Source organism: Gossypium arboreum, chromosome 6 (assembly GCF_025698485.1).
Source record: "Gossypium arboreum isolate Shixiya-1 chromosome 6, ASM2569848v2, whole genome shotgun sequence".
Taxonomy (NCBI): domain Eukaryota; kingdom Viridiplantae; phylum Streptophyta; class Magnoliopsida; order Malvales; family Malvaceae; genus Gossypium; species Gossypium arboreum.
This window is the reverse complement of record NC_069075.1, coordinates 122891733-122902606: the sequence shown is the minus strand read 5'-3', so window position 1 is coordinate 122902606 and position 10874 is coordinate 122891733. Positions and strand designations below refer to the sequence as shown.

General features: G+C 38.6%; 1 non-coding gene across 1 annotated transcript; it reads right to left on the bottom strand.

The window, feature by feature from the left end:
* Positions 1 to 5645: 5645 nt before the first annotated feature.
* On the bottom strand, positions 5646 to 5752 carry LOC128294372 (small nucleolar RNA R71). The gene has a single exon (XR_008284684.1). It is a non-coding gene; the product is annotated as a small nucleolar RNA R71 (small nucleolar RNA).
* Positions 5753 to 10874: the final 5122 nt, after the last annotated feature.

Sequence of the window (10874 nt, the reverse complement as noted above, 5' to 3'; positions counted from 1 at the left end):
CTCAATCCCCCATCACATGTATCATTATCAAGCTTCATATTTAGCATGCAATGGCATTAACACAACATCCACCTTGGCCGAATATCATTTTCATGACATAGCAAAGATTTGAACCATGGGCTAATAAGAACATCAAGCTAGCAACTAAAAACATACATGAATCTCATGGCACAACCTCAAACATACCTTAATCTTGATGCAAGTATAGCCAAACCTCTTCCTAATCCTTTTCCAAACCAAACATGAAGCAAAAACTCCCTCTTCTTCCTTAGAATTTTCGATCAAGAGAGAATGAAAAGGATGAACAAATTTTTTTGTTTTCTTTCTTACCCACACGGCAATGGGGAGGGGGAGAAGCCTTCACACACACATTTTTTTTCCATACTCCTTATTTTATTTATTCCAACATAACCCACTTACAAAACATGTTTCATGACATGTTTTGCCCATCCCCCTTTGTCATGGCCGGCCACTAGTTCTTAAATGGGGAAATTTGACATGCAAACTCCTCACTTTTTGCATGCATGATCAACTAGTCATCACACATTTCCCCATCATACTTTCAAAGTTTACTACTAGGTCCTTTCTAGTGAAATTCACATTTATAACTCTAAATCAAAACATCAAAAATGTCACACATGAGTTAACACACATTATAGGCATCAAAATAAATTTTAAATTATTTTTATGCCTCAATTTTGTGGTCCCGAAACCACATTCCGACTAGGGTCATTTTAAGGCTGTCACAACTAATGTGCAGCAATTGAGCTTTGAGAAGCTCAAAACTATTCTGACTCAGGCTCCTATTCTGATATAGCCTGAATCTGGAAAGGAGTTTCTAGTGTACAACGACGCATCACATATGAGTTTGGGTTATGTTCTGATGTAGGATGGTAAGGTTGTGACATATGCGTCTCGTCAACTCAAGACGCACGAGGCAAACTATCCAACGCATGATTTGGAATTGGCCGCCGTAGTCTTTGCCTTGAAAATTTGGAGGCACTATCTATACGGTGAGAAATGCATTATCTACACTGATCACAAAAGCCTTAAGTACCCCCTGACTTAGAAGGAGTTGAATCTTAGGCAGCGTAGATGGATTGAGCTACTTAAAGACTATGATTATACTATTGAGTACCATCCTGGCAAGGCCAATGTGGTGGCCGATGCGTTGAGCCGTAGGGTGATGACTGATCTGAGAGAGATGTTTGCTCGACTTAGTCTATTTGATGGTGGGAGTATGTTGGCTGAGTTGTAAGTTAAGCAGACTTGGATTGGGAAAATCCAGGATAGGTAGTGAGAGGATGAATTGTTGGGTCTTCGGTTCTGTCAAGTTGAGAGTGGCAGCACTACAGACTTTGGGCTGAATAGTGATGGGGTACTCTATTTTCGTGGCAGATTTGTGTACCGAATGATACTAATCTGAGACAATCTATTTTGAGAAAGGCGCATAATAGCCCTTATACTATGCATCCTGGTGGGAATAAGATGTACCGAGATCTTCGGGAACTGTACTGGTGGCTAGAATTGAAGCGTAAGGTTACTGATTTCGTGGCACGATGTTTGACATGTCAGCAGGTTAAGGCTGAGCATTAGTTAACTTCGGGTTTGCTGCAGCCGGTTAAAATTCCCTTATGGAAACGGGAACGATTGACTATGGACTTCGTTAGTGGGTTGCCCTTGACACCCACTAAGAAGGATTCTGTTTGGGTCATCGTGGATCAACTGACCAAGTCTGCACACTTCATTCCAGTTCGAACTGATTATTCACTACAAAAGCTAGCGAAGTTGTACGTCTCTGAGATGGTGAGACTGTATGGTGTACCGGTCTCAATCATTTCTGATAGGGATCCTCGCTTCATGTCTTGGTTCTTGAAAAATTGACATGAGGCTCTGGGTTTGAGATTGGACTTCAGTACTGTGTTCCACCCTTAGACTGGTGGCTAATTTGAGAGGGTGATTTAGATACTGGAGGATATGTTGAGGAGTTGTGTTATCGATTTTCGAGGTAGTTGGGAGGATTTTCTGCCGTTAGCCGAGTTCGCCTACAATAACAGCTTTTAGTCGAGTATTCAGATGGCACCTTATGAGGCTTTGTTTGGTTGTAAGTGCCATACTCCTTTGTGTTGGACTGAGTTGGGTGAACGTCGAGTTTTAGGTCTTGAGTTGGTCTCCGAGATTGAGGATAAGGTTTGACTGATTAGGGATCATCTGAGGGCAGCTTCTGACTGACAGAAGTCTTATGTTGATATGAAGAGACGTTAGATTGATTATTCTGTGGGGGACTTCGTGTTTCTTAATGTCTCACCATGGAAGAAGGTTCTGAGGTTCAGTCACAAGCGTAAGTTGAGCCCTAGGTTTATTGGGCCTTACCAAATTTTAAAGTGAGTTGGAGTTACCTCCATAGCTAGACCGTATTCATGACATATTCCATGTCTTGATGTTGAGGCTTTACCGCTCTGATCCTACCCATATTTTCCTTGTTGAAGAGATTAAGGTTAGGCCAGATTTGACCTTTGAGGAGGAGCCAGTTCAGATTCTGGATTGCGATGTAAAGGTTCTTCGGAGGAAGTCTATTCTATTAGTGAAGGTGCTGTCGTAGAATCCTAGTACAGAGGAGGCCACGTGGGAGCCTGAGGATGCGATGCGTCAACAGTATTCTCATATGTTCTGATCAGGTAAATTTCGAGGTCAAAAATTTCTTTTAGGGGGTAGAGTTGTAATGCCCCCAAATTTTTTATTTTTGTTTTTGTTAAAGTGTGGCACAATTGAGTATCTCCTTTAGTGGTTATGTGTTTTTAGAGTGTTTGAGAGGTCCCCAGTTCAAGCCTAATCTTGGGTGAATTTTTTTCTTTTTCTTAATAAATCCTTACCCTTGCTCAAAGGGTTTAAGTTTAATTGGTTGTAGGTTTATATCAGAATGGGCCTGCTGGTCTGGTGGTTGAGTATTAGTTTGCTGGAAGTCATGTGTTCGAATCCCTACGCATGCAAGGGTAGTTATTTTTGCTCGGTTGACTGATGGAGTTTTGGTTGGATTGGGAATCTGAGGAGGTTGAAAGCTAGTGGATGAGTGGAGAAAAAAGGGGGATTTGGGGAGAATTCTAGCAAGATTTTTCCAATTTTCTCTTTCCAGACAAAAGAACTGACGTTATTTTTTCTTTTCCATCTCTCTCTACATTTTCTCTTTTTTTCTTTTTCCTCTTCCTCCCTCAATTCTTATCTTTTGGCATCGTGGTCCTTTTTGTCTCGTTATTTTGGTATTTAGCACGATTCTGGTAAGTGGGGTTTTGGTCTCTGGAACTTGGTTTTTTTCAGCACGTTGGTTAAGCATAATTATTGTGTTGACGTTTTGGTGTGTAAAGGAACTTTTCTGCATATTGATGGATTAGGTGAACATGGTGGGAAGTAAAGTTACGTTCGGTTAGCCTAAATCACACTAGGGAGTGCTCAGTTCTTCAGTAAGTCACTTGTGTAATTTTTAGGATTAAGTGTTGGCTCGTAAATCGCTTGCTAAGTGGCCTTGGATTGCTGTTTTAGGTTTTGGAAGGCTCGAGAGTGTTTCTGCATCGAATTGATACAATGTGTGCACTCGAAAACTGATAAACCATAAATTATACATATTTTTACCCCATGTTTAATGCATTTTATGGATGATTTCTCATTAGAATTGGTGAATTCGATGCTCCTAATGCTTTAATTTCATCTTTTATACTTAAGAGAGCATAGGAGAGTGAAAGGAACAAGAAACGGGCCAAAAACGGAGAAAATGGGCCAAAGTACGAAATCAACATGACCTGGACCTCCTCACACAGGCAGACTACACGGCCGTGTCAATTTGGCAGGCTCAAACACGGCCTGAAGTAATCGAACACGGGCGTGTGCCACGGGCGTGTCCCTGCCGAGCCCAACTTGAGTCCAATTCAGAAAAGGCCAATTTTGAGGGCTTTTAAGCATTCCAAAGCCTATAAATACACTCTAGAGGAGGAGGAAAAAAGGGCGCAGAGAATAGGGAGTAAGGAATTACTCCAAGGAAGCCGATTGATTCATCTCAGAAGCTGGATTCATCATCAAGACTGAAGATCTCTCCTCAATTCCCCTTCAGGTGTTTTGGGTTTTCTTTATGTTTTGTATTCTTTACTTTTCTAAGATGTTTTCTTATTTAGTTATGAACTAAAACCCCTAAATACCTAATGGGAATAAAACCTAAGACGAACTTTTTATTATTTTCTGAATCGTATGATAAATATTTAACTTGTTCTTAATTATGTGTTCTTAATTCTTGTTTTGATATCCCAGGATACTGATTCAAGATAAGCTCTTATTCAGAGGAGGAATAGACCCTGTCTAAGAGTATATTTATCATAATTAAGCAGAGTAGATTGCGCGCCTAGACATAGGGTGACAAGATTTTTCTGGATTAGGGTGAAACCTAATAAGAGGATCCATAGATTGAGTTAATGCAACCCTAGAGTGTTAATAGAGAAAAGTCTCGGTTATTCAATCTAGGGGTTAGACGTTATTAGTCTTGAATAGGGATAATAACATAACTTAGGGATCTCTACGGAACAAGTTGAATGAATAAATCATCCGATTCAGAGCTAGAATAACAAGTAAAGTCTAGGTGGATTTTTCCTTAGGTATTGTCTTCATTCAATCGATTTTCCCAAAAGCAATTCCCCAATTCTATTCTCTGTGAGTTCTTAGTTTAGATAATTAGTTAGTTAAAAACAAAACCCTATTATTCTTAGGCTAGATAATAAAAAGACAGTCATTACTAGTACTTTTAGTTCTTTTGGGTTCGACAATCCGGTCTTGCTAAAACTATACTACTGTTTGATAGGTACACTTGCCTACATCACGATAATAGTTAGTTCAAGAACGAGTAATTATAAATATTTAAAACCTATCACGAAATAACGTGATCAAGTTTTTGGCATTGTTGCCGGGGAACTAAGATATTAGGAACGCTTAATTTTTATTACTTTAGCCATTTATTTTTCTTGCAATTTAATTTAATTTAATTATTATTTATTAACTTACTTTTTCATTCTCTTGGCAGGTTTTTTATAGTTTATGACCAGAAGAAACCCGTCGGGACCATTACTTTCGACTAAGAAATCGATTGTATAGTTCATAGAAACCAATGAGAAATAAGGAGCAGCTTAAGATACACGGAGAACGACCAAGAAGACGATACTCAACCTCCAACTGAAGAAATGGCTGAAAACCAAGGCAATCATCTACCTCTTGCAATTGCGGTTAATCAAAATCCTACTCTATGCACTATGTATGATTATGCTAAACCTTCTTTAATAGGAACTGAATCTAGCATAGTTAGACCTGCTGTAGTTGCAAATACTTTTGAATTAAAACCTAACACTATTCAGATGATACAATAATTTGTTCAGTTTGATGGTTTGCAGGATGAAGATCCCAACGCTCACTTAGTAAACTTTTTAGAACTATGCGATACATTTAAACTCAATGGCGTTTCTGATGATGCCATTCATCTTCAGTTGTTTCCCTTTTCATTGAGGAACAAAGATAAACAGTGGTTGAACTCGTTACCACGAGGGTTAATTACTACTTGGGAACAAATGACTGAAAAATTTTTACTAAAATATTTTTTGCCGGCTAAAATGGCTAAATTACGTAATGATATCTCTTCTTTTGTGCAGATGGATTTAGAAACACTGTACGATGCATGGGAGAGATACAAGGACCTTCTGAGAAGATGCCCTCACCATGGGCTATCGCTTTGGCTCCAAGTACAAACATTTTACAATGGTCTAAATCCTTCGACTCGACAAATGTTGACGCAGCGGCGGGCGGGACCATCAATAATAAAACACTGGAAGATGTCTATGAGTTTATAAAGGAGATGTCACTGAATAATTATCAGTGGCAAGTCATGAGGACAAAGCCAACGAAAATAGCCGGTGTTTATAACATCGATTCAATCACCATGCTCTCTAATCAGGTAGAACTCTTAAATAAAAAGATTGATGGTTTTCTTAATTCTTCACAGGTTCACCCAGTAATGCAGTGGAAAATTGCAGTGGAACAAACCATTCAAAATACCAACCTTATGGCCACAACTTGGATAATGAGCAATTAAATTACATGGGTAATAATCCTCGACCTCAAAACCATCTATATAGTAACACTTATAATGCAGGTTAGAGGAACCACCCTAATTTTTCGTAGGGCGGTCAAGGAAATCAAAGACCACAACATCCTTCGGGCTACCAACAACTACCCTACCAACAGGAAAAGAAGCCAAACCTTGAAGAGATGCTCTCAAAGTTTATTTCGGTGTCAGAAACTCATTTCTAGAACACTGAGACATCACTTAAAAATCAACAAGAGGGCTCAAAACTCAGATAGGCCAGCTGTCTAAACTAATCTCCGAACGACCACAAGGTAGCTTGCTAAGTAATACTGAACCTAACCCAAGGGAACAGCTCAACTCAATTAATATTCAAGATGATGAAGGAGTCGTTGAGCCTGAACCAGAACCGAGGCAAGAAACTATGGTAAGCAAAGGTCAAGGTGAGGTAGATCAAAATACAAACAAACTAGTGACTGTCGAATATAAACCTCGTGTGCCATACCCCAACGTGACAAGGAAAGACCACTCAGATGAAAAATTTGGTAAATCCCTTAAACTCTTAAAAAATTACATATTAACTTACCATTTATTGAAGCTCTATCGCAGATGCCAAATGCAATGAAATTTTTAAAAGAGCTTTTAGCAAATAAGCAGAAGTTGGACGAGGCGTCGCATGTGGAACTGAACGCAGTTTGCTCGGCCATTCTCCAAAATAAACTACCTAACAAACTAAAAGACCCAGGGAGCTTTACTATTCCTTACTTAATTGGTAGTTTAAATGTTAATCATGCATTAGCTGATCTAGGGGCTAGTACCAACGTCATGCCTTACAAAATGTTTAAGCAACTAGGTCTCGGGAAAGCCAAACAGATTAGGATGAGCATTCAATTAGCAGATAAAACTATAAGATTCCCTAGAGGTATTATTGAAGATGTGCTAGTTAAAATCGATAAATTTATATTTTCCGTTGACTTTATTGTTCTAGAAATAGAAGAGGATAGCAACACTCCCTTAATTCTAGGAAGGCCCTTTTTAGTAACTGCTAAAACCATCATTGATGTTGGCACAGGTGAACTCACACTCCGGGTGGGAGACGAAACAATCACCCTTCAAGCTCGCAATTCTGGCAACACATCAGGAATTGAAGGTGATCATTTAAACCATTCTACTAAACCTAACAATATGGTGCAACCTACTTTGCAGAAAATGAGTCTGAAGGAAGCACACGAGTCGTTCTCAAGAAATAGTAGAGGACCTGTTCATAAAGATCGAAGACAATAAATCGAGGAACTATGCACTTATATATATATATGGTATCTTAAGCATATTTGTCCATTTTGTAAGGTTAGCTAATGGTTCACGTATGGATTATTCTATTCGATATGTGCATGAATTGAAGTAATAAGTTTGGTAATCAGCTTATGAATTACATGTAATGATATATGCCCGGTTATAAGTTAAGCATTAGATAGTTGTGATTCATTGGATATAATGTTTAAATATTACTTTGGGAAATATATGAATGGTTGCCTATTAATTAGTTTGAAATGATTTTTAATAAGTTGATATTCGTATATATATGGTTGAATTCATGTATAAGGTAGCATAATAAGTTATGTAAATCTTTGTTTGTACATGCGAATTAGATAGAGATTACATAAGCATGAAATTGAGTCATGGCATAATTTATAAAATATAATATGTATTGGAGCTATATATGATTGTCAAATGTGATTACTAAGAAGTAAAGTTGAGTAAGTAATTAAATAAATCTATTTGTTTAAATTAAGCTCAAGAGCAAAGAGGGTCGAAATCAGATAGGGAAAAAGAGAAAGCAATCGAGTAGCCTATCGACAACTGTTCAAATATACCCGAGGTAAGTTTTGAGTAGTCACCTTTAATATGTGTAAATTGGATGAATTGGGTTCTTTTGGTCTTACTTGAATTAAGTTGTATGATAAATAACTTATTTATATGAATTATAGACTAATGGTCACAATAGGGTAAGTTTGAATGGTGAAAGGGATATGTGAGAATTATCTATGATGCTTGAACCGTAATGTAAATGATGGTGCCCATATAGAGCTTAATTTCGAATGTGGCAATGACTACTAATGTGATATGTTGAACGAGGTGTATTAATATACGATTAGATATGCATGTTATTTGAAAATTATATCTGGACTTAAAGTCCGCAGGCTATATGCGGGAAATATATCCGGACTTCAGGTCCACAGGCTACGTGCTGGAAATATATCCAGGCTTAAAGTCTCGAAGGCTTAGTGCTAGTGACTGGACTCGGGTTTTAAACCTAGCAGGCTTAACGTCGGTGATTCGAGTAAGATTATGAATTAGAATGTTTGAGGTAACTACTACTGATTATGTATGATACAGTATGATGGCTAGGTACGTATTATGTACTCATATGTGAATCGATTATTAAGTGAATTAGTATTAATAAAGAACTATATATATATATATATATAGATATATGTGTGGATGATTACCGTATCTACGAATAAGAGAATGGCCTATTCGGACGATGTCCATCATTATATGAAAAAAAAATATGACTTAAATTAATTGTGTGAGCTATATTGGTGATTGAAAATTTCTTTGTGTTTTTATATATATGTACATTCGGCCAGGTGATATATAATTAGATTAAGAGTTTCGTGATTCATAATGTCGATTTAAATGACAAGTCTTATTTGTTTGAATTGCTTAAAACTTACTAAGCCTCGAAAGCTTACTCTGTTCCTTATTTCTCTGTTTTATAGATTGTTGATTTTGGTCACCGACTCAGGGATCGTCGGCAGTTCGTCATACTATCGATCTTTTTTTGTGGTACTGTTATATTTTGGCCTTGATATGGCATGTATAGTTTAGGCCGATGATAGCTATATTTTGTTTTGTAAATGTTTTGGTCATATGAAAATGGCATTTATAACTTAAAAATCAATATGTATTCAGCTCGATCTCTGTTTATGTTGATTGATAATGTGAGTGAAAAATTTAATGTTTAGCTCGGTAATACCTCTTAGCCTAAAACCGGCGATCAGACTCGGGCTAGGGGTGTTACATTTTATTGGTATCAGAGCGGTAGTATTAATACGATAGTATGGTGAATTCTGATAGTTAAAAATGTGTTTTCGTTTAGTAATGGATCCCGATCCCAATCGAGCGTTAGCTGATGATGTAGAGAGTGTAGCCCCTGCTCCCGCGCATGGGACAACGCCGATGGACTCTCAACCTATAGCAAGCAATCAGAATGATGAGGCCAGGCAGGCTTTTTATAGTGTGATGAATGATTGGTTCAACCAATACATTCGAACTAATACGGCTGTTTCACAACCCCCGCTCCCGAAAAATACACCCCCTGCACCTATGATACCTCCGATAATTGATCAGATGAGATTGAATAAGCCCCCGGTTGACAGAATCTGAAAGCATGGGGCTACTAAATTTAAGGCTACCGATAGTGATGATGCTGAGCAAGCCGAATTTTGGTTGGACAATACTATCCGAGTGTTCGATGAACTATCTTGCACACCCGATGAATGCCTAAAATATGCTCTATCTTTGCTACGTGATTCTGCCTACTATTGGTGGAATACGTTGGTTTCTGTTGTGCCCAGAGAGCGAGTGACTTGGGAGTTCTTCCAAACCGAGTTCCGAAAAAAGTATATCAGCCAGAGATTCATCGATCAAAAACAGAAGGAATTTCTTGAACTTAAACAGGGTTCCATGTCAGTTACTGATTATGAACGAAAATTTGTGAGGCTTAGCCGGTATGCCTGAGAATGTGTTTCTTCAGAAGCTATAATGTGTAAACATTTCGAAGATGGATTGAACGAAGATATAAAACTGTTTGTTGGCATTCTTGAAATCAGAGAGTTTGTAGTACTTGTCGAGTGAGCTTGCAAAGCCGAAGAGCTCAGTAAAGAGAAAAGAAAAGCTGAAGATGGAGATAGAGAGTTCCGTAAAAGATCTTTGGGAAAGCCCTTTTGGCAGTCACTGAAGAAATTTCGAGATGATTCGGACTGATCTAAGAACACTTCGGGCTTTTTCAGACAAAACCGTGATCGACCCCCCGTGAGTACGCGAGCCACTTCAGTTGCCAGTGTTGGAAATGATCGTCGGGACAGGACCGAGTGCAAGTATTATGGGAAATGGCATTCGGGGAGTTGTAGATTTCATGACCGCTCCTGTTATAAGTGTGGATCAGCCGACCACTTTATCAAGGATTGCCCGAGATTGTCTGAACAGAATATGAATCAGAGTGGGAAACCAGGTACTACTACAGCTCGAGGTAGACTATCTAGCAATGCGGGGAATGCTAGTGGCGGTCAGAGAGGGTCTAGAGATGCTACGACCAGATCTGAGGCTCGTGCTCCTGCTAGAGCTTATGCTATTCCGGCACGCGAGGATGTTTCTTCGCCTGATGTCATTACCGGTACTTTCACTCTCTTTGATACTATTGTGATTGCATTGATTGATCCTGGTTCTACTCATTCATATGTATGTGAGACTTTAGCATCCAGTAAGACTCTACCTGTTGAGTCTACTGAGTTTGTGATCAGAGTGTCGAATCCCTTGGGTCGATATGTGCTAGTTGACAAAGTGTGCAGGAAATGTCCCCTAATAATACGAGGTTCCTGTTTTCTGGCTGATTTGATGCTTTTACCGTTTGATGAATTTGATGTTATTCTCGGTATGGATTGGTTGACTGTGCATGATGCAGTTGTGAATTGCAAAAGAA